The sequence below is a fragment of the Cupressus sempervirens genome, chromosome 11 (genome assembly GCF_028749045.1).
Source record: "Cupressus sempervirens isolate cs-2001-9-10 chromosome 11, ASM2874904v1, whole genome shotgun sequence".
Classification (NCBI taxonomy): Eukaryota; Viridiplantae; Streptophyta; class Pinopsida; order Cupressales; family Cupressaceae; genus Cupressus; species Cupressus sempervirens.
Window position 1 is genome coordinate 269,452,698 of NC_143128.1, and position 25,843 is coordinate 269,478,540.

Below are 25,843 nucleotides of genomic sequence, written 5' to 3' on the forward strand. Positions count from 1 at the left end.
TGGATATGTTATCCTAAAATATTCTTCTTTCATTTTTGACAAAGCATTTGGATAGTGGGTTTACTTGTTCTCATCAACCTTTAACCTAGTTAGAACCTTTTAAAAAGGGTTAAAGTTCTCCTAACGGGGATCTATCCTTTACCAAGGACTATTGCATTAAATTAATTGTATTTGGCTTCTAGTATACTATCTTGTGGGTACCATCCCCTCCCTAATTTTCCCTCTGATCAAAGGTTTCCCTAGTCAACAAAATCATTGTATTATGGTGTATGGTTTCTTATTATTATGCATCATTTTTCTAATTATTGGCGATCATTTTATAAATTCAAATTTAATTATATTTGTTTACAATTGATTCATCCCCCCCTCAATTGTGTGTGGACTTTACTTCTTAATAGTAGTAGGTGTTTTGTTGTCTCCCTAATCCCTAGCATTAATGACTATCCAAGATTTGCAAGATGCTTCCCTACCATCAAATACAATTGGTGGTATCATGCATGTCAGGGCCACGGTAGAGTAGAAAGGCCTTGACATGTTCCTACAAATAAACAAGGTAGATCATAACAATGACGACTCAAACATGGAGGATTATGATCCCGCTTCTAGAGTGAAAAAAGGCTTGGGGGCTCAATTATTTGAAATATTTTTTCTATGTTTTAAATCATTTTGGTGTCAAACCTAATTGATATAAACCTATCCTTCAAGGTTACTAGACTTGATTTAGATCTTAATGTTTTAAATTTCAATAAAGACAAATATAGACTCACATCTTTAATTATTTTATATTTTAAGACTTTCAAGAATATATATATCGCCACATAATAATAATGTTATAAGAATGAGTGATACAAATATATCGATCCACAATAGCATTGAGAAAATTAAGACCATGCCATTTAGAAAAGAAGAAAGAGGTGTAAAGAAGTATTCAAACTTAAAACAACAAGAAGAGCTACATGGGCACAAATACAAAAAATATATCTTAGGAACGTCAATGGTCAAACCCCATAAAGCTTAGGGAAAGGGATCCAAAAAACTAGAGAAAGAGGAAAAAAAACCCTCCAAGGACAAACCCAAATATCCCAAAAAGACAAAAGAAAAACAACTCGACCTGGACAAGAAAAACTCATGTGAGAGATAAAACTAATCACCTATCTCAAAAGAGAAAAGTAGAAAACCATGAAAATAGGTCAAAGAAAACCAAAAGAGGGCCTTTAAAATCCACAAAATATAAAAAGGAAAGGCCTATGAAACTTATAATGTGAGAATGACGGAAGCTAAAATGCTAACATGAGAGATAACCAGATAAACATAAGATACCAAAAAAAGACAAAAAAGGGATGATAGACCCCACTTAAGCCAAAAGATGGAAGAAATGTTGAATGAGCTTTAAATAAACATACAAACATAATTTCTACCATTTGTGTGTATAGTTGTTGATATGGACATATTTTATACTTTGAGTATTTTGCTTAATAACATGGCAGGTTGTGTAGCAATTATGTTTATATAATTATTTTGAGCTCGTTTGACCTTTCTTCCATCTTTTGGCTTGTTTTCCTTTTGTCTTTTTTGAATATTTGGGTTTGTCCTTGGAGGTTTTTCTTTTCTATTTCTCTAGTTTCTTGGGTCCCTTTACTAAGCTTTACGGGGTTTTGACTATTGATGTTCTTGAGAGATTTTTTCTATATCTATGTTCCTATAGCTATTCTTGTTGTTTTAAGTTTGAATACTTCTTTACACCTCTTTTTCCTTTTCTAAATAACATAGTCTTAATTTTCTCAATGTTATTGCAGATAGACATATTTGTATCACTAATTATCATTACATTATTATCATGCAACATTAAACTAAAATCTTTTCAAGATGTTTATTTTATATTTCAAATTGTTGTTGTTGATTTGTCTTTGTCCTCTTGTAATGATAACTCTATTTGGTTATTATATGACAAGCTTTACTGAACTTCAAATCTTAAGGGTATGATAGTAAGTAGATTAAAAATTATTAAATGTATATTTTTGGATATTAAAAGTTACCCTAATCTTGTCAAGAAGTTATATCAATTTTTTTAACAGTTTCACGGTCAAGTCTCTATGAATGGTAAATAGAATTGATCTTTACATATTACCCTTTCTAAATAATAATTTGATATAAGTATCAAATCAAAGATGTTCCAAGAAACATTTCTCATGATCAAAGTAGGATTTTAAATAAACATGTCTTTTAACTAATTTTAAAAAAGTTGGGAATATGTTCATAAAGGAGTACAATTATAAGATTCTAACAAAGATCTTAGCCAAATCGTTGAAGTTTATAGGTGATATACTAAAGACCGGGTGGCTAGAGCTAAATATATAAGTCTAAAAGGATGGCTGAGAATGTTATGTATTGTAATTACTCGTTGTGAAGAGGAATGCATTATGAAATCTCTTAACTTAAGGGCTATGTAATTATCATTACTACTTTGTATCTCGTTAGAGGGAATCTCAAATTTTGTAATGAAAGGACATGCCTTCTCAAAACTCTCAATTAATTAAGAGTTCTTGTGTTCTCTAATGAACAAGACAAAAGGTCCTATATTACACCAAAAGTTTTCGTCCATATTTTTTCCTTTTTAATATTTACACTTCAAATAAGATTAGAAATGTAAAATTTAAAATTTAAAATAAATAAAATATAAGACATATGCCTTTATAGAGGAAAAAAACAACTTTGTCGACTTTTTGGTTTCTTTCAAGTAGCTCCACCATATGCGATTTTCATGAAGGTCGGTCTATTTTCCTTAAAAATCCCCTTCTTTCTAACCAAAAGACATTTGGTTGCATTCTCAATAGACCTTGCAATTCTATCACTAATTCTTTTTGTTGCCCTATCCTCAGCATGGCCCTGGGAGTGCACGGATGATCCTGTCCATGCCCGTAAGTTGGTCCTTAATTCTTAAACTTCTAATTTCTTCCTTCGCACACAAATACTGAACACTAGAATTCATGATAGATTTTGCTCTGTCTTATGCAATGTGGTTTTCGGAATAGACTTTAGTAGGGTTTAATTTCCGAGCAGGCTGTATGTGTTGCCTTAACCTTCAGTTTGGTTTTAAAAATCTGCCAGAATCATTAACTACAGTTTACAAAAGTAGCAGTAGCTTATTATCCATCTCTCTGCTGTTGATCACTTGAAGTTTTCGGTTGTTCACGACAAAGTTCACGTGCAAGGTAAGTGCTGCAAGTTTTTTACCACTCTCATTTTCGTACATTTTTATTATTGCAAAATTTCCTTCGTGCCGTATTCTTTTCATTTGTTTTCTTCTTCCTGTTGGGGAGACGTCTTCAAAGTTCACTGGGTTAACTTATTTTTCTTTTCGTCGGGGAGACGTTTTCAAAGTTCACCGGGCAAACTTATTCTTCTAGGTTTTTTTTATATTTAAAACACTGCAAAATTTTCTTTCTATATTTTGAGAATGTTATTTACAGCCGTCCTATTGGAAAGCAACCATCCTATGACTAGAGTATGTTTGTCCTGAGATTCGTCAAGCACCCGGAGTGTTCTGAACCTTGGTCTCACCGCAATACGAATCATTAATCCACATCTTGCCTGTAGACTCCTCTTTGGTGGCTTGGCATAAATTTTTTGCAACCATATGGTACGTTGGTTTTGACTGTATTGTTCAAATGTTGTTCTCTGGGTTTCGAGCTTATGTAGAAAATGGAACTTATCATGTATGCTGAACACATTGATTTTTTTCTCATCGAAGTTCATTCATATTTACATGTCTACAAGCATGCATTGACTTCTTTTCTCATCATTACTCTAAACTACCATGATTCCTAGTTTTTTTTGGCAATCATCAAACTGATGTAAGGACTAGGCATCGTGCCTGCCAATTTTTTTGCAGAAGGCATATGCATTAGTAACATTATCTGGCTTTAAATCTCTGAGAGGGGGTGGGGAGGAGAGTTGATTGTGATGCTTTCAGTTAACCTCTTAGAAAGAATATTCTTGTCATGAAATTGCTTTATGCTCAGAGGCTGACAGGTTCTATACTTGTGAAGGAAGCTATTCATAATTAAGACTCAAAAGTCAAAAAATATTATTGGTATAGAGTTGTTTGTTTGCTTCAACGTTTAGAGGCTGTGCACTCAGTAAAGAAAACCAATTCATACATGTACTTCAGTAACTTTATCAACTAAAGTGACTTTGCAATAGCACATTCTGTGCTTTCACTGATGATAGAGTACTGAATGAGGATGAGATGTGTATGGTTGGGAAGAATTGTCTTCTAACTGATTGAAGAGGCTTAACTTGTGAAAATACAAATTTCTAATATACTTCCTAAGGTCATCATGGTAGGCTAGCTCAGATCTGAGCAATAACACCATGTGGATAAGCTACTAGGAGCACTACAACATATATAAAAAGTTTGAACAAGATTGGACAGTTCTAAAGATTTATCTGTTGCATTGTGGTTACTTTTTCTTGTGGCAACCAAGTCCCGTTTAATACCCTTTTACTAATTATTTGTAGTAGTAAATCAGTTGCAGCTTTGGTATAAGAGAGTTAGAAAAGGGAGATGGCTATCTTTCATCTTATCAATCCTGAATAGCTGTTCCTCACAGAGCGTGGAATTGGCACGAAGAGGTGAAGGAACATAATCATTTGGTACCTCCCAATTCTGTGGATTTTGAAGCGGAGTATGGTAAATTGATGATTTGTAGGTCGGGTTGATTGCTTTATTGTGCTTATGAAAATGTAAGATTTTTATTAGTGTTGCACCATCTGCTTTCACAGGTGCCTAGAAAAGTGGATGGCCCAACCCTGGTTATGTCTAAAACTTTTAAGCTGCAGGAGTCTGTTGGCTTTGTTGCTAAATGCTGATGGTAGTGAGGGAAGTCTTGATCATTTCTCTTTCTTGGGTAACAAAAGGTATTTAAGGGACCCACAATGAATCCAAGGATGCAGCGTGTCAGTTCTTTTCAAATGGAGGATTTTGTAGTTCCTTTTTTTTTTTTTGCCTATAATGGGTATAACCCTTTCAACTTGCTGGATGCTTCTTTGGTTTCATCCGTCAGAGGAGGGTGTTGTTGGGTTAGTTTTGGAGGCATCTAAATCTGTAGTTGGAAAGTATGTTGAATTAGTTTTGAATGAGCTTGACTTCTTTAGGTAGATGGACCTCTTGATGTGAAATTAAGTTATCTGCTCCTTTGTTCGTCCAAACGTTTTTTTGCATCTTCAATTCCAAATGGTTGATGCATGGCTGAAGAAAGGGATTTTGTTTGGAACTAAGAGATTTTGTTCTTTGTAAGATTTGGAGTGTTTTTGACTCCCTAACTACCTTTTTTTCACCCAAACAATGTTATTTTCTCTGCAAGTGCATGTGTGTCATGCCCCCCCCATTACTTATATAGAAAGCAGGGCTGCAAAATTGAGAAGGGCCAACTTAGGGCTAAGTGGAAATAATAAAGAGCATGGGTTGACTCCCTATTGTATTATGAATAAAATAAAAAGAAAACCCAATGCCAACCAACCTGTTGGTGCCTAAAACAAACTAAAACTATTTTTGCTTTAGGGCTAACTTCCTTTGGGCAAAGAGAAAGGGCGTATTTTTGTGAGGTAAGGTGATATCCTTTAAGGGCAAAAAAACACAATGAACAATTACAGCGATTAGATTATATAAGCAGACAGCAGCAATCTTAATGAAGAATGCACAAAATTGCAGGGACTAATGATTAGTATGAAAATAAAATAAAGATTATTATTGAGAAGGTAGCAGAATATAAAAGGACCTATCTAATGATGGAGAAGACACCAAGACAGAGCATTGAAGAACATCAGCAATTTTCTAACAACAATCAAGATCAGATCAGAAGTTGCCACTGATTAGTAGGCAGTGGCATTCCTGTTTATTGTGGTGTGCATGGATATATTCATATATGTCTGTGTCTGTGCGCACCTGATATATGCAGCAATATAATGCACAATATTTACATAATATCTATTTGACACATAACATATCTATATTGGACAAGTAATAATATGGAATTCCAAATAGCACCAATAGATAATGGAAAGGTGAGGAAGGGAATACAAGGAGTGCTAGTGGCTATAGGACACCCGACTAGATACACCACCTCATATGAGATGGTAGAAGGCCACAGGATGCCAAGAGGGACAGTATAATAGCTCTTGAGCCTCAAGTAGAGGATCACTTCAAGCACCCTATTATAGTTCCTCCAACATTTACATTAAGTGTTTATTGAGGTGGATTTAAAGGATTCTCACTCATAGGTTGGTGAATAAGGGTGGCATGGTGAGGGGGAATTGCTATAGGATTCTTCATTGGGAACACCACCTCATATGAGGTAGTGAAAGGCCACATAAAGACGAGTGATGGCATATTTGTTCTTGGGCTTAGGATAGAGGATTGCTTTATGCACCATATCACGTTTCTTTATCCAAGCTCTGTTATACTTGACACCCAAACAATAAATTAGATTTGTTATTTGACTAAGGTAATTTTGAATATGTTCTTTAACCCTAGTATTGATTGATCTTATGAATTATATCTTCAATATTTATCTGACAGGAGTGTAGGATCTCAACAAGGATTTATCTTGTTTTATTCTTTTGGGTAAAGTTATATCTCTTACTATATTATGTTCCTTGTTTTATGGAATTTGTGAGTCTAGGACAATTTATAGGGCAACCCAAAAAGGGGACATTTCAATTGGTAATCAGAGCACCATTTTTGCCAGCTTGAGGGACAAAAGATAATAGATGCAGCTCAACGAAAGAGCCCAAAGAGCCTTGGAAAGAGAAAATAAGAGACTTATATTTGTCCATAACACCTCCCTAAACAACACAATGCATGAAAAAATGGGAAATGAATTGAGGGCTTTCTTGGAGCACATTGAAAAAACAACCCAAGCCCTCAAGGAGTAAATTGAAGGAATACAACTACACCAAGGCATCCAAAATAGGAACAACAATAATCCTAGACCAAACCATACCAATGGGATGGATGTAAATTCTAATCATTTTAAAGATAATAGAGGCTCACTAAGATCAACAACAACTACAAATAAACTCCATTTCGTATCTAGAGAAGGGTCAAATATTAGAAGCTAAACAAATTAATGGACAAAATGATAACTTAGAGGAGCCTGTCGAGTCACATTCAAGACTTGATCTTGAAACTAGGAGGAACATTTCATTTAGAGAATTTCATGAGGTTGTATCAAGAATTAATGATAGAAGGGAAAGGGGTCAGTAGACTAAATTCCTACATCACAAAGTAGGCAAAATAGCTCTTCCTAATTTTGTTGGATTAGGGAACATCACTACATTCATGGGTCCAAAAGTTGGATGCCTACATAACCTTATGGTGGAAGATGCCATCATATTCACCATCCTCCATCTAGAAGGCATTGCTCACGATTGGTGGCACCATACAAGGCCATCAAAATGTTGTTTTTCTTGGACTGATGCAAATTTACCAACCACTGCCTTTATATTTGGCATGTGTGTTCCAAATAACAACAATCTCTTATTTATATTGAGAATAAACCATGAAGAGTCTATTCGTTAATCAGGTAATTAATATAATAATAAATTTAATCATTAATTTATATATATCTATCATTATTATATTAATTTCTATCATACACTTATGTTTCAATTATATCTCATATAATTATATATAAATTTATCCGACATAAGCTATCAAACATTAACACAAAACATAACATCTTTTGATGACTATCAACAAACTCATTGAGAGATTTGGTCAAAAGCATCTTGGAAGTATTTCCAAGAACTAACCCAATTAAGGCAAGACAACATCTTAGAGGACTATGTGATAGAATTCCAAAGGCTCTTTGTCTTTGCTCCCTGAATAACTAAAAAGAGACTGACATACCTGTTTATTGAGGGACTTTGAAGTGTATCTGAGGCCTAGAAAGTGCCTTTGATCCTACCACTCTCCAAGATGCAATCCTAAAAGCTATATGACCTGATGCCACTAAGAGGAGGGGCAAATGTTTCTTTGAAAATATATTAGTAAGAGACAACCCTCTTATAAGGAAGACATGTAAAAAATGTTTCTTCCTAGAGCTCAAGATAAAAAACTTTAGAGCGAGTTTATTATTCAAATGCAAGGCAAAATTGGAGTATGGTCATGTTTGTATGCTAGAAGAGCCTCAAAAGAAGTATTTGTGCTTCAAATGCAAAGAGAAATAGAGACTAGGACAAATTTGTGCAAGAGAAGCCAAGTATGCAATCTAGAGGCATTGTTTGTCAAGGAAGCGACAAAAGAAGAAAAAGGAAAAGAAGGAAATCCAAACAAAAGAAAAAGCTTTGATGAAGAAGATCTCAAAAGCATTTGATCAAAGAAGTGAGGACAATAAACAAACAGTTACAATTAATTGGACAATTCAAATCAAGATGGTTTAATAAGGATCTTTGGTGTGGAGGAGCACATTTGGTAGTGGTCACACCCTTACATCTTCAAGATCTAAAAACAAATTGTCCAACCAATATCAACAAGAAAAATTGCAATATGTCAACTTGACTTCTCTCTAGAACATTGCATAGATATGTGTCATGCTTGTAATCCTCAGTTGCATAATCATGTTCTTGCTTTAATGTTAAAAAAATCAATGATATACATAATCATTGAAACAAGATAATCAAATATATATATATCACAAGAAGGATCTAAAGATGACAAATCTTCAAGGACCAGTTTAGGATTCCTTTTGTTGGAAAAGATTTGGTTTAAACTATCATTGCTTGAGGACAAGCAATTTTGGGAAGGGCAAACTTTCATGCCCTTGCCATTACTTATATAGAAAGTAGGGCTACAATATTGAGAAGAGCCAACCTAGGGTTCAAATAAAATGTTAATAACAAAAATAATGGGTTGACTCCCTCATTGTATTATGAATGATATAATAAGAGAAGCCTATGCCAATTGACTTATTGGTCTCTGAAGAAAATTAAAACTATTTTTGCTTTAGGGCTGACTTCCTTTGGACAAGACAAAGGGCATATATTTAAGAGGTAAGGTGCAATCTGCTAAGGGCATTTTTTTTTGAAATTAAACAATTAATGGAAACAATGATTAGAATACATAAGCAGGCAACAGTGGTCTTAATTAAGAGTTAACATTTATTGCAGGGACTAATGATTAGTTCAAAAACAAAATAATGGTTTTATTAAGCAGCAATAGCTTATGAAGGGTTGTGTCCTCTGTTGGAGGGTTGACAACTTCCAACATACACTTACCTTCATGAAGCTATTAAGATATATATAGAGAGGGTCATGATAGAGAAGACTCCAAGAAAGACCATCAAAGAACATTAGCAATTTCCTAACAGCAATGAAGATCAGATCAAAAGTTGCTATCAAGTAGTAGGCAGTGACATTCTTGTTTATTGTGATCTATCTATCTATATCTATTAATGTGTGCGTGCGCGCGCGCGCGCTTAATATATTAAAAAACAATCAATCATGGCAAGATGAGGAAGGGAATACAAGGAGGGAGAATGGCTATAGGACACATCATTGTGTACAACACCTTATATGAGATTGCAGAATGCTACATGAGGCCAAGAGGGATGCTATATGCACTCGTGGGCTTAGGGTAGAGGATTGCTTTGGGCACCCCATTGTAGTCCCTCACCCAACCTCTAATTTGTGTGATTGTTGGAATGAGTGCAAGGGAGTCTTGTTGTTGGGGCTGAATGAGGGTTGCATGATGAGGGAGAAAGGCTATTAGGTTCCTCACTGGGTTAACCCCTGCATATGAGATGTATAAGGTCACATGATGCCAAGAAGATAGTATACCCACTCTTTGGCCTAGGGTAGAAGATTTTTTTTCAAGCTCTTTTATGGTTGAACCTAAACGATAAATTAGATTTTTTACATGACTAAGATAATAATGAATATATGTTCTTTAACCTTAGTAATTGTTGATCTTGTGAATCAATATTTGTGTAACATGTTTGTAGGTTCTCAACAAAGATGATTTTTGCTCTACATCCTTTCTTGTAAAGTTATCTCTAATTATATCATGTTCTCTGTTTTATGGAATTTGTGAGTCTAGGGCAAATTGCAAGGTAGTCCAAAAGGGAACATTACGATGTGACAGTGGATCTTTTTTGCCTAGTTACTTGTTCAATTTGGTATTGATCCTTTCTAGATTTGTGGTTACAATTTATGGGTTTTGAGGGCTTGCGTTTTTTTTTCATTGTAACAGGATTGGGTATCATAGATCAGATTGCGTCTTTGTTTAGTAGTGTTTGGTTCAGTTGCAAAGAAGGGGAACCAAATTGTTTGGAAGAATTGAGTGTCTTTTACCTCTTCTATTTTTACTTCCCGTGGACAAGTTTGATGATAATCCCCAAGTTGATCTTGTGTTATATAGTTTCAAGGTTTAGGTGCTGCAAATTGACAATCTTGTCCTTATGGAGGATGTAAGTGGGGCATGGAGCTTTAGGTTGTGTGGGAGGTATTTGCTCACCGATGCAACAAATTGTGGAAAAACCCACAAGAAGCATAATGGAGGCAAATACAAATCAAGAAGCTTTAGCTAGAGGCATAAGAAGTGATTGTGTAGGGCACTGGGCCACCAATGTTCTATAAGGGGCTTTTTAAATTCCTTATGACACCCCTCCATGAATTGTAACAGTGATTCAGTTGTTGAGATTACGGATCACATGTTTGCTTGTTTTGCTTGTTTGATCATTTTTTGTGAGACAGGAGTCATGACTTTTAATTCAGCTAGGAATCTTTGTGCCGAGTCTTTAAGTGGTAGTATGCTTTCTGTACTTGCCGTGGCTCCACCCTTTAGATATCCTACGTCGTGGCCCTCTACCTCCATTCTTCTTGTTTCTGGCTGGTGATCCATATCCTTAGGTCGTCCTATTATCAAGGTCGGTGAGGGTGGGAGTATCTCTTCCACTCGCATTTGAAACTTGACCAACACAGTGTTAGTTTTGGTCTTTGCATCCATTCCCATAGCATGCTCCTCAATTTTTGGGGGCCTGATGATGAATGAAGTGATGGTCCTAGAGTAGGAATGAATGGGTTGGCCTGGGCGGACAATACTCTTGTTGGCGTGACTACTAGTGCAATGAGCTGTGCTGTCTCCACCCCTTGGGAAGTAGTGATTTATATGGTGTGGGTGACTTTCTTATGTGATCTAATGTCTACCACCTTTGCATGGGGAATATGGTCTATAGGAACTAAATTTGCCATCAATAAGAGTTGAGATGGCTTAAATGATATGCTCTTCACCCCCCAATCTGGGAAGGAGTATGTGTTGCCAACCCCTTTCTCCATCTTGGCTGCCCCAATCATTTTGCCAATCATACTAGTCATGCCAACTATGCCCAGTGTCCCTATTGCCATTTTCTTCCTTGTTACCATCTGTACAACCAGGTTACGTACAACTGGGGGCTGTACGACTATGGTTTGTAGGACTGCCCTCTGTGCAATGGCCTTTTTTGGCTCTGTTCCTCTATTAGATACCTCCGATGAACTTTCAAGTACAGGTCCAAGTATTAGCCCTCCCACTACCAACACAAACTCAATGTATTCCGATGTTTCGTCTATAATCTTTTCTCTAGTTTTGGTGGGTGCCAATTGGAGCTCCCCCCTTTCTTTGGAACCAGAATTTGAACTGGAAGATGTGTCTTGTGCAATGGTATCATTTTCCTCCTTTTCCTCAGAACTTTCGTCCTCTTCCTTAGTGCTATGAGTACTGGTTGAAATATCCTGTCTTATCCTCTTCTTCCTTGGCTCAAGATTCCTTGATGCAACTTGTCTAAGCGTATGCAGTAAGACATAGCAAATTTATATGGCTCCAGTTGACTGGCTGGAATGGATTCACCTGAATACTATGGTGCTACTTTTGTACAAAGTGGACCCAAAACTAGGTCTATTGCACTGTGAGACATATAAAATGTCTTATGCTTCAGCTGTAGGATCTCTTATATTCTATCTGATAAGAGTTGTGCCCAATTGTGAACTCTACCACAACTCAGGTTGTTTAATTGTGGTAACATTATGATGGCAATGCCTGAGGTTTTGCTACCTCTGTAAGCTTGCCCTTTACCAGTGCCACTATACATCTTCATTTTGCGTTGGCAATGAAAATATTCTTCACCCCTTTGCTATTGTTTTTACTCCATATACCTTCCCATTGCCTCACTGTGAGGTCCTATTTGCACATAAGCTCCAACAACTATTTCTTGTCACTTGTGCTCATCTTAAAGCAAGATTTTGTCACCTGGTGCCCTCATTTTGGTACCCCAAATACTTTGGTGAAGTCTTTTGGGAAATAGCATACTACCACCACTTGTTACAAATATTGTATGGTAGATTTGTGTTTTTAATTATATCCATGCACCATGGTTCTTAAAACTGGTCAAACTCTTTTAGCTAAAAACTGGGAATGAAAATTGTTTTGTCCACCTAAGCCTTCCATAATGCAACTTTCAATGGATGATCATTGTTTGTTGTGCCTTCCTATCAATTCCTGTGTTTTACATTAGAGACCCCTTCGAATGTGACTTTGACAATTGTAATCTTTTCCTTTGAGCTTTTACCCTTGTGCCTTAATTTTGTAGAGGCCATAGTTTGTTTCATGTATAGGTGTTTACCCTTTCCTCCTTTATAATTGTCTATGGTTGTGTCCTTTTCAGGATTCTCGATACTGTCTTCACCACACTATATATTGCCTTTAATAGCCCTACTAGTTTCTCTAGTTCCTTGCTAAGTCTTCCAAGTCTTCCTTTCCATCAACCTTGTTTTAACTCTGTACTCGTATTCGTATGTCTATTCTCTGGGACTTTGCAAGCTTCCTCGTTGACATACAATCCTTGTACTGGTTTTTTCTCCCAAATATAGGAGCTTTCTCCTATTGTACAAACTTCTCTCTTGAGGTACAAACTATACGTGGAGCTGTTCCTTCGCATTTTTGCCTTCTTGCACCCGTACGGTGTATGCCAAGGTAGCCCATATGGGTAGTTTGTGTACAATAATTGCCTTCTTCTCTAGGTGTACGATTTTGACTATTTGGATGCGCACAGTCGTCTTTGTACGATGTTTGTTTTGGCGCGTATGCTAACTTGCTTCCACTGCACAACATGGTGCGTACGAAGCATAGTAACACAGGGACATGTCCCCCACCTTTGCGCTCCATGCTTCAGAGACAGGGACACATCGGTGATTTGGGAAACCCGTTCCCTCGTCTCTAGTGGCGCCACCAGGTTCTGCCACCTCTGCCAAGGATGGGGGGACTTGTTGACTATTTGCTGATTTGACTATTTATGTTCAATGCAATGTTCAAGTATTTATTCTTTTACATCTTTATATCTTATATTGCAATACATCTTTTCATAACTAGCATTTTAAGTACCTTATGTATTGTATATACAATCCCTCTTGTATGAAGGCCCTTCTGTTCGCTCGTCTCAGAAACTTGTCCCCTCGTTCCACTGCCCCACACCTCCAGGGTGGTGTAACTATGGTACAAAGTCCTTCTTGTCGGGGAGCTATTCATATCGTATTGCCTTCCTCCCACTTGTCCGATCGGCTCCGTAATCACTCCTTTGTATGGTTGTGAATTCTAACTCGACAACTTCCTCCTTGCTTCATTTGTATGGCTTGCTTGTACTCCTCCTTATGTCTTGTGTTTTTTATTTTAATAACACTGTTTAGGTTTAGATTAGGAAAAATCACTTTTTGAAGTTCCTACCTTTGTCCTCCCTTATTGATTATACTTTCCTTGTCTTCCTTGCTTCTTTTTTCCCATTTTTCTGATTTGTCCTTTTATTATTTTTTGTAAATGTACTTTTATGCAAGTCTCCATATCTTTTACTTTGCTTTGGTTCTTTATTCCTCATAGTTTCATCTTTTTATCCCCATCTTGTGTGTAGTATTCCTTTGATTTACTTGGCCTCAACATTTTGGTTTATTGAGAAATCCATTCTATTCTTTGGTTTCCTTTCTGAGCCTTTCTCCTTGTTTTAGACAAATACTGCCACATGCAAGTGCTTGGGTATGTATGGTAGCATTTATTTTCACATGTTCCCAAACATTCAAGATCAAAGATTTTGTCTAGGTGGGGGGGGGGGGGGAGGGTTGTCTCACTCCTTTAGAATTCTCATCCATATACCTTCCTTCGTATTTTTGGTACCACATTGTCTCTTCCCCATTCATTGTTGGAGGTTCTGCAAGGTTAGGGATCACCTGCCATAGAGCATTTGGTTTCTTCTTGGAGGGTGCTTCTTCCCCTTTGTTTCAACACTTTTTGATTATTTCATTCATAAAGCCATCTCCTTCACAAATGAATAAATCATCCATCTTTACTAATGCCTTCCGGGGTGGTCCCAGAGTTGCACCATACTCCTCCAAGTTGATTTCTTCCTCTGAGCCTTCCTTTGACCCATCCTCCTTGGTTGCCTGCTTCCTTGCTTGGTCTTCCTCTACCTCTTTGTCAATATAATAGGCAATGAATCCTTCTCTTCTTTCCCCATAGGGTGCTCTTAATATCTAAAAGCCGTTACTCCTTACTTGGAGTGTAGGAGGACCTAACAGAGCATTGGTAAGGTTTTTGTGAACTCTAGGAACTGTTATTCCTTCGACGTATTTTCTTACTAATCATTCTTCAGGATCCATTATTGATTTCTCCTAGTTCTCATCCAACCTATAAGGTTCTTGGGTTTAATTTGGATATTCTCTTGTTCCTTGGTGGCTAATCATCCAATCACCTTTGGTGGCATACCCCAACATGTTGATCTTGACAATGTGAATCTTCCTTTCCTAGTACGCTTTCAGTTTAGACCCCTTCATAGTTTCCTTGATAGGTTTGTTGTCAGAGCCGATTGTCTTCTACTTATCGTATCTTGTAGGGTCTTAACCAACGAACTTTGAATTTACCTAGTATTATTTCGTTTTGGTTGTTATATTTTAGAACTAACTACCCTAGTTGGAAATTCATTCGATGAAGATGCTTATCATGCTAGATTTTCTATCGTTCCTTGGTGGCTAATCATCCAATCACCTTCGATGGCGTAGCCCAACATGTTGATCTCGACAGGGTGAATCTTCCTTAGTACGCTTTCAGTTTAGACCCCTTTATAAGTTCCTTCATGGAAATTTGGATCTTTTATCGTTCCTTGGTGGATAATCATCTAATCACCTTTGGTGGCATACCCCAACATGTTGATCTCGACATTGTGAATCTTCCTTTCCTAGTACGCTTTCAATTTAGACCCCTTTATAGGTTCCTTGATGGATTTGTCGTTAGAGCTTGTTGTCTTCTACTTATTGTATCTTGTAGGGTCCTTACCAACGAAGTTTGAATTTATCTAGTTTTATTTCGTTCCGATCGTTATATTTCAGAACTAGCTACCCTAGCTGGAAATTCATTCGGCAAAGATGCTTATCATGCTAGATTTTCTCCGGCTTTGGGCTACCTCCATGCCCCATTGCATCATCATACCTCTTTCCTCCAATTTTCCTTGTTGATTAATTGTATCTTCAGACTGTCAACATCCCCCATCTATTCTCCACTGCCACTTTGAGGTTGGGTATGATGTACCCATACATTAATTGGAAGGGGGTGTGCCCCATTGTCTCTTTTTAAGTCTTCTGATACATCCAAAGTACTACAGGTATTCTCTCTTCCCAGTCTCCTTTAACCCCACATGTTTAGTATATATTTGATACCAGTACTTTATTAGTGGCTTCAACTTGTATGTTGGCTCGTGGGTACTAGTTGCTTGACAATTGTGAAATGTGCAAAATTCTGTGGTGATATTCCAAATCACTTGGTTTGTAAAGTGTACTCCCCTATAACTGGCAATTGATATAGGGATCCTTAATTTGGTGACAATTTGTTTATATAAGAGCCATGCACTACTTACTGCGGTGTTGTCTGGAAGTGCCCTAGCTTTTGCCCACTTAGATATTTCGTGGCTACTACAATGTACCTACAACATCTAGCTATACTTGTAAGCGGCCCCACAAAATCTAAGCTCTATCTCTCAAACAATTCCTGCCGTTGCGAAGTGAATAGGGGCATGAAGTCTCTTTTGAGAGGTTTCCCCGTTTTTTGGCAAGTGTCAGGTCCTAACACCCTTTCCTTTGCATCTGTATGTAGTGTTTGCCACAACAATTGAATGAGTAAAACCTTCCGGGCTGTGGCATTGAGACCTATGTGCCCTCTTGCGGGGCCTTCATGTGACTCTTGTAGCATGCTGGGAATTCTTGCTTTATAAAGCATTTACGAAGAATGTGGTCTGGTCCCATATTGTAGAGCAACCCCTTGTATGAGTTGAAATGTGTTAATTTTTAAAGCCAACTTCCTTCACTTATTTAGTGGCATCTTAGGTGGAAATGAGGCCACAAAGAAGTACCTCCAAATATGTTCATACTAGACGATATTATGGCTATTTAGAATAGGTGATTGTTTGGAAAGTCTTTGTTCACCCCTTCTATTGGATCTCCTAATTTTATCCTTGATAAATGATTTACCATAATGTGGCTCTTGCCAGTCCACACAACACTAGTAGTAAAGGTGAATTCCTGGAGTAGATGTAGCCATTTGTCCTCCCCTTTATGATTGGCTTATTCTCTAGGTACATCAAGACTTAATGTCTACATAGAAGGCGAAGGGTATGGCTACATAGTGTCCCACATGACCCAAAAAAGACTAAACCCTTGTTACATCTTCTGGGTCCTCCATCTCAATAATTACTTTTTTTTTTCATCTGGGTCAGTCTTCAACTCTTTACAAACAATGTGGCTAAGTAGTTTGCCTTGTGGAACTATGAACTGACGCTTCTTTGGGTTATAAGTTCCATGCATGACCTCCAACACCGCTCTATGCATTTTCATAATGCTGTAAGATGGGTTTCCTTTCCACTGAATATTGACCACTCATCCAAGAATTCCTTAAAACTTCCTATGGAGATTCTATTGAAAATTTGGAGTATAATTCTCTAGAAGGTTGTAGGAGCGTTGCATAAACCGAATGGCATCCGATTATACACATACACTCTGTGTTCCACCACAAAGGTCGACTTTAGCTTATGTTCCCCTGTGATTTTAATGTGGTTGTAATTGGAGAATCCATCCATGAACGAGTCTATTTCATGTACAACCACTTCCTCTAGTATGCTATATGTAAATGGGATTGGGAGTGGGTCATTAATTGTGATTGCATTTAGGCAGCAAAAGTCTAGACAAATTCTGATCTGATTCACTTCCCTCTTTAGTGAGATAACAATTGGTGACCCACTCGCTCATCTTTACTTTAAAAATAATTCTAGCCTCTGATAGCTTAGCAATTTCCTTTTGTACCTTTGCTGCATAGTTTTTATTCATACGGTGACCTTTTTTGCATTGGCCTTGCTCAGTGCACCAGGGGTATTTTGTGTACATATAATTCCATTGGTGCCTTCTTCAAATCTTTGTATGTCCAGGCGAATTCTGTTAGCTTGAATGCTGATAATATTCCTATGGGGGAGTATCCTAGCATTGCTGGAGAGAAGATTAAGAGGTTGTGTGTTGCATTCATGACAGAGTTTGTTATTGATGTCAACAAACTTGTTATTCTCTGAGACTGATAGAGCAGCAAACAAAGATTTCATGAGGATCAGGGAATGAAGTTGAGCTTATGCGGACTTGGTATAATGTTCCATAGAGTGTTGTAATGCTATGGTGAAGAGCGCATGCAAAAATATGAAGAGAGTGTAGGGTTATTTGAGATTTATTGAGGACCATGTTCAGATATAGTTTCTGTATAGCAATTATTGCTGTTTGGATTGTATTTCCTAACATAGATAGAATTTGGTGAGCATTGAGTGAAGAGTTATAAAGATTATAAGCTGACAATTTGTTTGTAATTGTGAAAATGTGTAATATTATAATGAAACGTGTAAATGTAATATCTTAAGATGGTCCTATATCATTATTGTAAATTGGGAAAGCCTCAAAGCCAACTCTAGATGTTTTCCTTGAGGTAGAGTGTGCATTGTGCGGATATTTGTGAGATGTGATTATGTGAACTTGTATGTGAGATCTAGTGACCCTAATATTGAATATCTTTTGATTAGAGAAGTGTTTGGTGCAGTTGAGGCACAGTGAGCAAACAAAGAGATTGTATTTGGAAAAGAAGTTGTTGAGGACAGTTATATTCTTATATTACTTTGAGAAGGATAATACTAAGGCCAGTTGGATAGTGAATTCGGTGGTGTTTCCCTGAAGCTGTTTGGACAATAGGTCCTTCTGCCTTTTACAACTCCTAATTGGGTTGACACAACTCCTAATAAGGTTGGAATCACCTAACAGAGATTCAAAGTCTCCTAACAGGCAGTGATATTTACTGAATGTACTTCATTGTCTCCTAAAAGGGTCCATCCTCTTACAAGGAAATTATATATTAGTACATAATTTTGTGGGTACCATCCCCATCAGAGTTTTCCCTTTGATCAAGAGTTTCTAAGTTAAGGAATTTGGTGTTATTGTGTATGGTGATCTTTCTATGTTTGTTGCATCTACTGTTTACATGTTTTGGAATTGATAAGTATATGGAGAGTTGTTTTAATTACATAACTGATTCCCCTCCCCAGTTATCTTGGTGGACTTTACTTTCTAACAAAAGGTACCAAAGCATCGGGTCCTTGAAGAAAAAGTTGAACAACTTAAGGAGATCTATGACATAGTTTAGGAAAGAAAGTACAAAGTTTTTTGGAGTTAATTATGACAGTTGGAAGGTGAAAATGAAGACACATTTGCTATGCATGTGTCCAGGATGTTGGTTGAGCATTAAGAGCAAGAAGGATGTGATTGATGAAAATAAGCTTGAGATTTGAACTGAACTTCAGAAAGAAAGTTCGTGTGCAATATGTTTGGTAGAGAAGCACTCATGATAGCTCTTCCTAAAAATGAGTATAGTTAGGTAAAATCTTTAAAACTAGCTCATGATGAGTTTACATTTGAAGGTGATATGCATGATAGAAAGGTTAGACTACATAATTGGATATGTTTTTTTCAAGATGCTAAGATGGTGGAAGATGAATTTGTAAGAAGTTATTTTGGAAGATTATCTGAGATTGTTGCAGGAATTAAGGCTTGTGATCAAACAAAAGATGAAGATGAAGTCGTATGGAAATTTATTGAAGACTTTGACACCTGCATATAAATAGACAACATAGATGATAGGAGAAATACTTCCATGCACACCTAATTTCACAATAGAGACTCTTCTTGGGATAATATTGGAATCAACTAAGGTGTGGATGAGACATGCCTAGAATTTAGATTGGTTTCAGTGCATTAAGTGTTCGATCTATGTTGACAAGAAGTGCAAGCAGAAGTGGAGATTATGCTAGTAGTAGTCGAGGAAAAATAGAAGAGAAGAAGATTGAAGGCCATCTTGCCTTGCTTAGCAAGAGAGAACCTAAAGGTACGAAAATCTTTAAATGTTGGACATGTGATGAATATGGTCATTGTTCTTCCAAGTGCCCTAAAAGGGTAAGAAAGTTTAAGAAGAAGCCTTATAAGCCAAGGAATTGCCTATTTGCTAATGATGATGAGCAAATTATATGCTTGTGGAAAGAATTTTGAGTGAAAGTGATGAAATAGGATTTTTTGTTTTTAAGGAAGAAAGTCTTGAAAAAGCAAAAGTTAGAGAAGAAAGAGCATTAGTATCACAAGTTGAAAAGAAGAAATCTGACTGGATTATAAATAGTGGTTGTTCTCATTATATGACTGGAGATATGAACAAGTTCATTGAATTTAATAGCTATGACGGTGGAATTGTTAGTGTTGGAAATAATGCAACCTATCATATTATAGGAAAATGATCCATTACAGTTGATGGAAATACTAACACTAATAATGTTTACTTTGTTGATGGCTTGAAACATAATCTTTTGAGTGTTGGACAGCTAGTTGACAAGGGATATCAATTGCAATTCACAGAAAAGACATACATTATCAAAGATAAAGATGGTAAGCTGATTGGTATTGGTATAAGGACAAGAGGTAATGTTTTTCAATTGAATCCTTTTGAGATGACAGGCTTAGTTGTGAAGGTGGGTGACAGTTGGATATTGCATAAGAGGTTTTGTCACATAAACTTTGATAACATTGTGAAGATCAGTACTACATTTGTTGTTAGAGATTTGCCTAAGATTGTGAAGCCTACTAATGTGGTATGCAAAGAATGTGTTAAGGCAAAGCAGAAGAAAAGTTCATTTTGAAGCAAGAAATTTACTGCATTTGTGAAGTTAGAGATTGTACACACAGATTTGAGTGGTCCCACATAGACAAGAGCTTTCTATGGTGAAAGGTATTACATGATTCTTGTTGATGATTTTACTAGAATGATGTGGATAGCATTTCTTAGAGAGAAACTGAAGCATTTGAGAAGTTTAAGTTGTTTAAGGATAGAGTTTAAAATGAATATGGAGTAAAGATTAAATGTTTGAGATGTGATAGAGGGGGAAAGTTTACTTCAAACAAGTTTAACAATTATTGTGAAGGAAATGACACTAAAAGGCATCTTTCAACCCCTAAGACACCTGAACAAGATGGTATAGCAGATGGAGAAACATATCTGTAACAAAAACAACAAGAGCTATGGTGTTTGAGAATAATGTGGTGAAGATATTTTGGAGAGAAGCTGGAAATACAACAATATGCACTATCAAGAGAGTACAAATCAGACAAGGTACTGGTAAGATCCCCTATGATCTTTGGTTTGGACATGCACCATCAGTTAAATATTTCAGAATCTTTGGAAGTAAATGTTACATTAAAAGGGATGATGATATTGGAAAGTTTGATTTAAGGAGTGATGAAGGTATGTTTCTTGGTTATTCATTGAAAAGCAAAGCTATGTTTCTTGGTTATTCATTGAAAAGCAAAGCTTTCATATGTTTTAATCAGAGAACTAAGAATATTGTTGAAAGTGCAAATGTTAGAGTGGATGAGAAGTTTAGAATTTAGGAAAGAATACTTGATGATAATTTTGATTAAGAAACTAATACAAGGACTTATACAGAGAATGTTGAATTGTTTTATGAGATTGACACTGATCTGCAGAATGAGATACAAGTAGTAGAACAAAGAGAACCTAGGACTGAGCCTAGAGCAGAAATCATTGTTCAACTAGTAACACTTAAAAAGAATTTGATAAAGAATCACCCTGCTGATTAGATCATTGGAAGCAAAGATAAAGGAGTCATGACAAGGAATAGGGTAAATGAAGAATTGTGTTTGATTTCTCAAGTTGAACCTAAAAGTGCTGATGAAGCTAGTACATATGACTTTTGGATTAAAACTATGAAAGAAGAACTAGATTAGATCGATGAAAAGAATAACACTTGGGAATTGGTTTGTAGACCTAAAGATAAGAATGTTATTGGCACTAAGTTGGTATTTAGAGATAAGATGAATGAACAAGGTGAGGTTGTGAGAAACAAAACATGACTTGTATGTAAAGGTTATTCATAGCAAGAAGGTATTGGTTATGAGGAAACATTTGCACCTATTGCTAGAATAGAAGCAATTAGAATGTTTTTGGCATATGCAACTACCAAGAAATCAAAGTGTATCAAATAGATGTCAAATCGACATTTTTTAATGGTGAACTAGAAGAAGTATACATTGAGTAGCCTAAAGGTTTTCCTTTGACCGAGGAAGAAGATATGGTTTTAAGTTGAAGAAAGCATTGTTTGGATTGAAACAAGCGCCTAGAGCCTAGTATGCGAGATTGGATAAGTATTTGTCACAATTAGGATTTGCTAAAGGTAATACTAATAGTAATTTGTATTTGAAGGAGATTGACAATGGCTTACTAATTGTTGAAGTATTTGTGGATCATATGATCTTTGGAGGTGATGATGAATCAAGTGAGGCATTTGTAGCAGAGATGAAGAAAGAATTTGAAATGAGTATGATTGTTGAGATGAATTATTTCTTGGGATTACAAATTGTTCAGAAAAAAGATGGTATCTTCATATCTCAAGCTAAGTATCTGAAAGATTTGGTTCAAAAAGTTGTAAACATGTTGGAATGCCTATGATAACTGGATGTTAGTTGTGTAGCGAAGATGGAACACCTACCATTGAACAAAAAAAGTATAGGTCTATGATTGGAGGCTTGCAATATCTAACACACATTGGACCCGATGGCTAATGCAGTTGGTATTATGTGGAGATTTCAAGCTGATCCTAAAGAATCACATTATGTAAAGTGAAAAGAATTTTCAGATATTTGAAGGGTACACTTGCTTTTGGATTATGCTATGACATACCAAATGACTTTACTTTATGTGCATACATCGATGCAGATCAGGTAGGCAGTGTGGATTACAAAAGAAGTGCAAGTGGTGGAGCATTTTTCTTGAGAGGAAGATTCGTTTCTTGGCTAAGCAAGAAACTGGATTGTATTTCACAAAGTATAACAAAAGCAAAGTATGTAGCAGCACCAAACAATTATAATCAAATCATTTGGATGAAACAAAGAATCTAGTACAATGAGTATGTCAAAGAATTTAGTTTTACATTATAAGACAAAGCATATATCTATTAAGTACGACTTTTTGAGAGAGAGAGATTAGATTGGAGTATGTCAGTACAAAAGAGTAGATAGCAGATATATTTACAAAACCTTTGCCGAAGGATATTTTGAGTACTTGAGAGATATGCTTGGGGTTATGCCCCAGCCTAATTTTGAGTAGTTGATGCCAAGATTGCATCAGTTTAGTGGTAACATAGCAATATTCTTTGTCTAGACTAGATGCTTGCTGCTTCCTCTATGGGGGAGTATTTGTATTTGAGCTAAGTCACGAAAGACTCTTGGTAATTGGTATTTAACAGTGCCTTTGGACACGAGCTTATTCTTTATCTTATGTAATGAATTGACCTAATGATACCTTTGTCATTGATGTCAATGGGGGAGAGTATTACATGAAGAACATCTTTTTATATGTATGTTTGGGAGAGATATATATTGATGTCAATGGGTTAACACCTTCCTTATGCATGTTGGTTATAGTGGACATTCATGGACAACATGAATGGGGAGCAAATGCAACCGAAACATTTGGTATTCATGGAACTTGGATGCTTTTCATCTATGTTGCCATCAATGCCAAAGGGGGGAGATTGTTAGCATGAATGTTGATGATATTCCTATGGGGGAGTATCCTAGCATTGTTGGAGACATAATTCAAAGGTTTTGTGTTTCATTCATGACAGAGTTTGTCATTGATGTCCACATACTTGTTATCCTACGAGACAGATAGCGCAATAGACAAAGATTGGTTTCGCGAGAATGAAGTTGAGCTTATGCGGACTTGGTATGATGTTCTACAAAGTGTTGTAATGCTATGGTTAAAAGCACATGCAAAAATATGAAGATAGTGGCGAGTTATTCAAGACTTATTGAAGATAATGTTTAGATAGAGTTCCTGTTTAGTAATTACTAGTGTTTGGATTGTATCTCCTAATTGAGATAAAATCTGGTTATACGGACTTGGATAGAGGTAGAAGACATGATGAAGATGTTGCGATCACACACACACATCTAGATGAGGAACGAGCGAAGAGTTATAAACACTGTGAGTCGATATTTTCTTTGTAATTGTGAAAGGTTGTAATATTGTAATGAAATGTGTAAATGTAAGATCTTAAGATGGTCCTATATTATTATTGTAAATTGGGAATGCCTCAAGGTCGACTTAATAATTTGTTTTAGGACTTGGTATAAAGAAAAGATGTTTACCTTGAGGTGGAGTTTGCATTGTGCGAATATTTGTGAAATGCGAGTATGTGAACTTGTATGTGAGATCCGGTGAACTTGATATTTAGTATCTTTTGATTAGAGAAGTATTTGGTGTAGATGAGGCATGGTGAGGGAACAAAGAGACTATATTTGGTAAAGAAGTTGCTGAGGACAATTGTATACTTGTATTATTTTGAGAAAGATAATACTAAGGCCGGTTGGATAGTGAGTTCAGTGGTTTTTCCCTGAAGCTGTTTGGATAGTGGGTCCTTCTGCCTTCCACATCTTCTAACAGGGTTGAAATCTCCTAACAGGCACTGATATGTATTGAATGTATTTCATTGACTCTTAACTGGGTCCATCCTCTTACAAGGACATTATATATTAGTACATCATTTGATGAGGGTCATCCTCAATGGGGTTTTCCCTTTGATCAAGGGTCTCCCTAGTTAACGAATCTAGTGTTATTGTGTGTGGTGATCTTTCTATGGATATCAAGAGTTGTTTTTATTGCATAACTGATTTAGTCCACCCATCTTAGTTATCTTGGTGGACTTCACTTTTTAACAAATACATCTTTGTTTTTTAGAAAGATTTTGAATGCAACTACTTTTAGTACAGGGTCCCAGTCATCCCCCACTAGGATTAGCTTTGAGTTTGATGCAAATTCTTGACTTACCTTTTTGCTCTGCAAGTCAATGACATATTGTCTTCCTCTGCTTTCAATGGATATCGTGTTCTTCTAGTTATGGTTGGACTTTGCTGTGATCAACCATTCTCTGCCAAGTAGGGCATTGTATCCCTTCTTTTCTAGGATGATGACTACAAAATGTAAGAAGAATTGTTGTGTTTTTATGGTTACTTTCTTGGCTATTAATGTCCAAGTGGCTTTATGCCATGTTGGTTTGCACCTACCAAATGGAAGGTTGGTGAGCATAATGTTGGTTTTCCCAAAGCCTTTCATGTCTCTTCGGGGCGTATGTTTACTCTAGAGCATTAATCTACGATGTTATTAATGAGCTTATGATCCATGATGTCCATTTCTACTATGGCAGGGGTCCTTCGTATCCCAACTGTAAACAACATCGGATTTGGAGGTTGGGGGCCCCTTCGTGAAGTAAGTCCTTGTTGTGAGGTTTTCACACCATCACCCCAAAATTTTTGGGGACTCCCTTTTTTCTAATCGCCTTGGCAAATTTTTGGATTGCTCAAAATTTTTGAGTTTTGAAAATGTTATGCCTTGGCACCTTCAGAACAGATATGGGAGGCTTAGCTTATTTTCACCCGGTTTTCTTAACTTGATTTTCCAGAGCTATCAATTTTATCCCTAGGCCAAATAATTTTCTAAGTTAATTTTAACTTGACAGGATAAAGTTGTGAAATTTGTACTTAGACGTTTTCTTTTGAAAATTTAGTTTTAACTCTGTAAATTTGGATAATTTTCAAAAGAGAAATTTTTTAGACTTAAGTTTTTGGAAAATCTCAAATTTTTCTTTGGTGAAATTTTTTAAATTTTGTTGAAGTGAGGAAAATTGCAAAAAATCGATTTTTAGTTCTCAATGCAATTTTAATTTTTTAATTTTTAGCTTGGCAAAATGAATTTGGTAGAAAATTGCAAAAAATTGGCTTTAATTGGATTAATTGCCTTGAAAAATATTAACTTTTTAATGAATTTAGTAATTTAATATTGAAAAAATGGCTTTTGTTTAGCCAAAATCCAAATTTAATGACGTATTAATTACTAAACCCTCATTAAATGGAAATATTTAACACCCTCAAGGCCATTTAATTTCATTTTGCAATTGGAGCTAATTGGTAAATTTAAAAGTGCATTTTTCTTTTGGCAAAATTAATTTTATTGAGCTAAGTATTTAATTGTGGGCCTTAACTTGAATTTAATTTTTGTTTTTTGTTTTCTCCTAGACCATGTAAGCCAGCCTTATGGAGAAAGAAAATTGGCTATAAAAGGAGTCTCCTCCCCATCTCATTTTCACAAATCATTTCTTCCTCTCCATGTGGGCGAATTTGTGGAGGAGCAGAT

The 25,843-nt window shown here is 36.3% G+C and overlaps 1 protein-coding gene across 3 annotated transcripts in view; it reads left to right on the top strand.

Moving 5' to 3' along the window:
* The first annotated feature begins 2,764 nt into the window (after nt 1-2,764).
* LOC149529168 (RNA-binding (RRM/RBD/RNP motifs) family protein) overlaps nt 2,765-25,843 on the top strand; it is a 164,034-nt gene continuing 140,955 nt past the window's right edge. For 2 of the 3 annotated variants that reach the window (XM_089810470.1, XM_089810468.1), the window contains exons 1-2: nt 2,765-2,918; nt 3,109-3,212. The gene's annotated coding sequence lies outside the window, so the exon portion shown is untranslated. The remainder of the gene's footprint in view (nt 2,919-3,108; nt 3,213-25,843) is intronic. The other variant, XM_089810469.1, reaches the window with a different exon arrangement.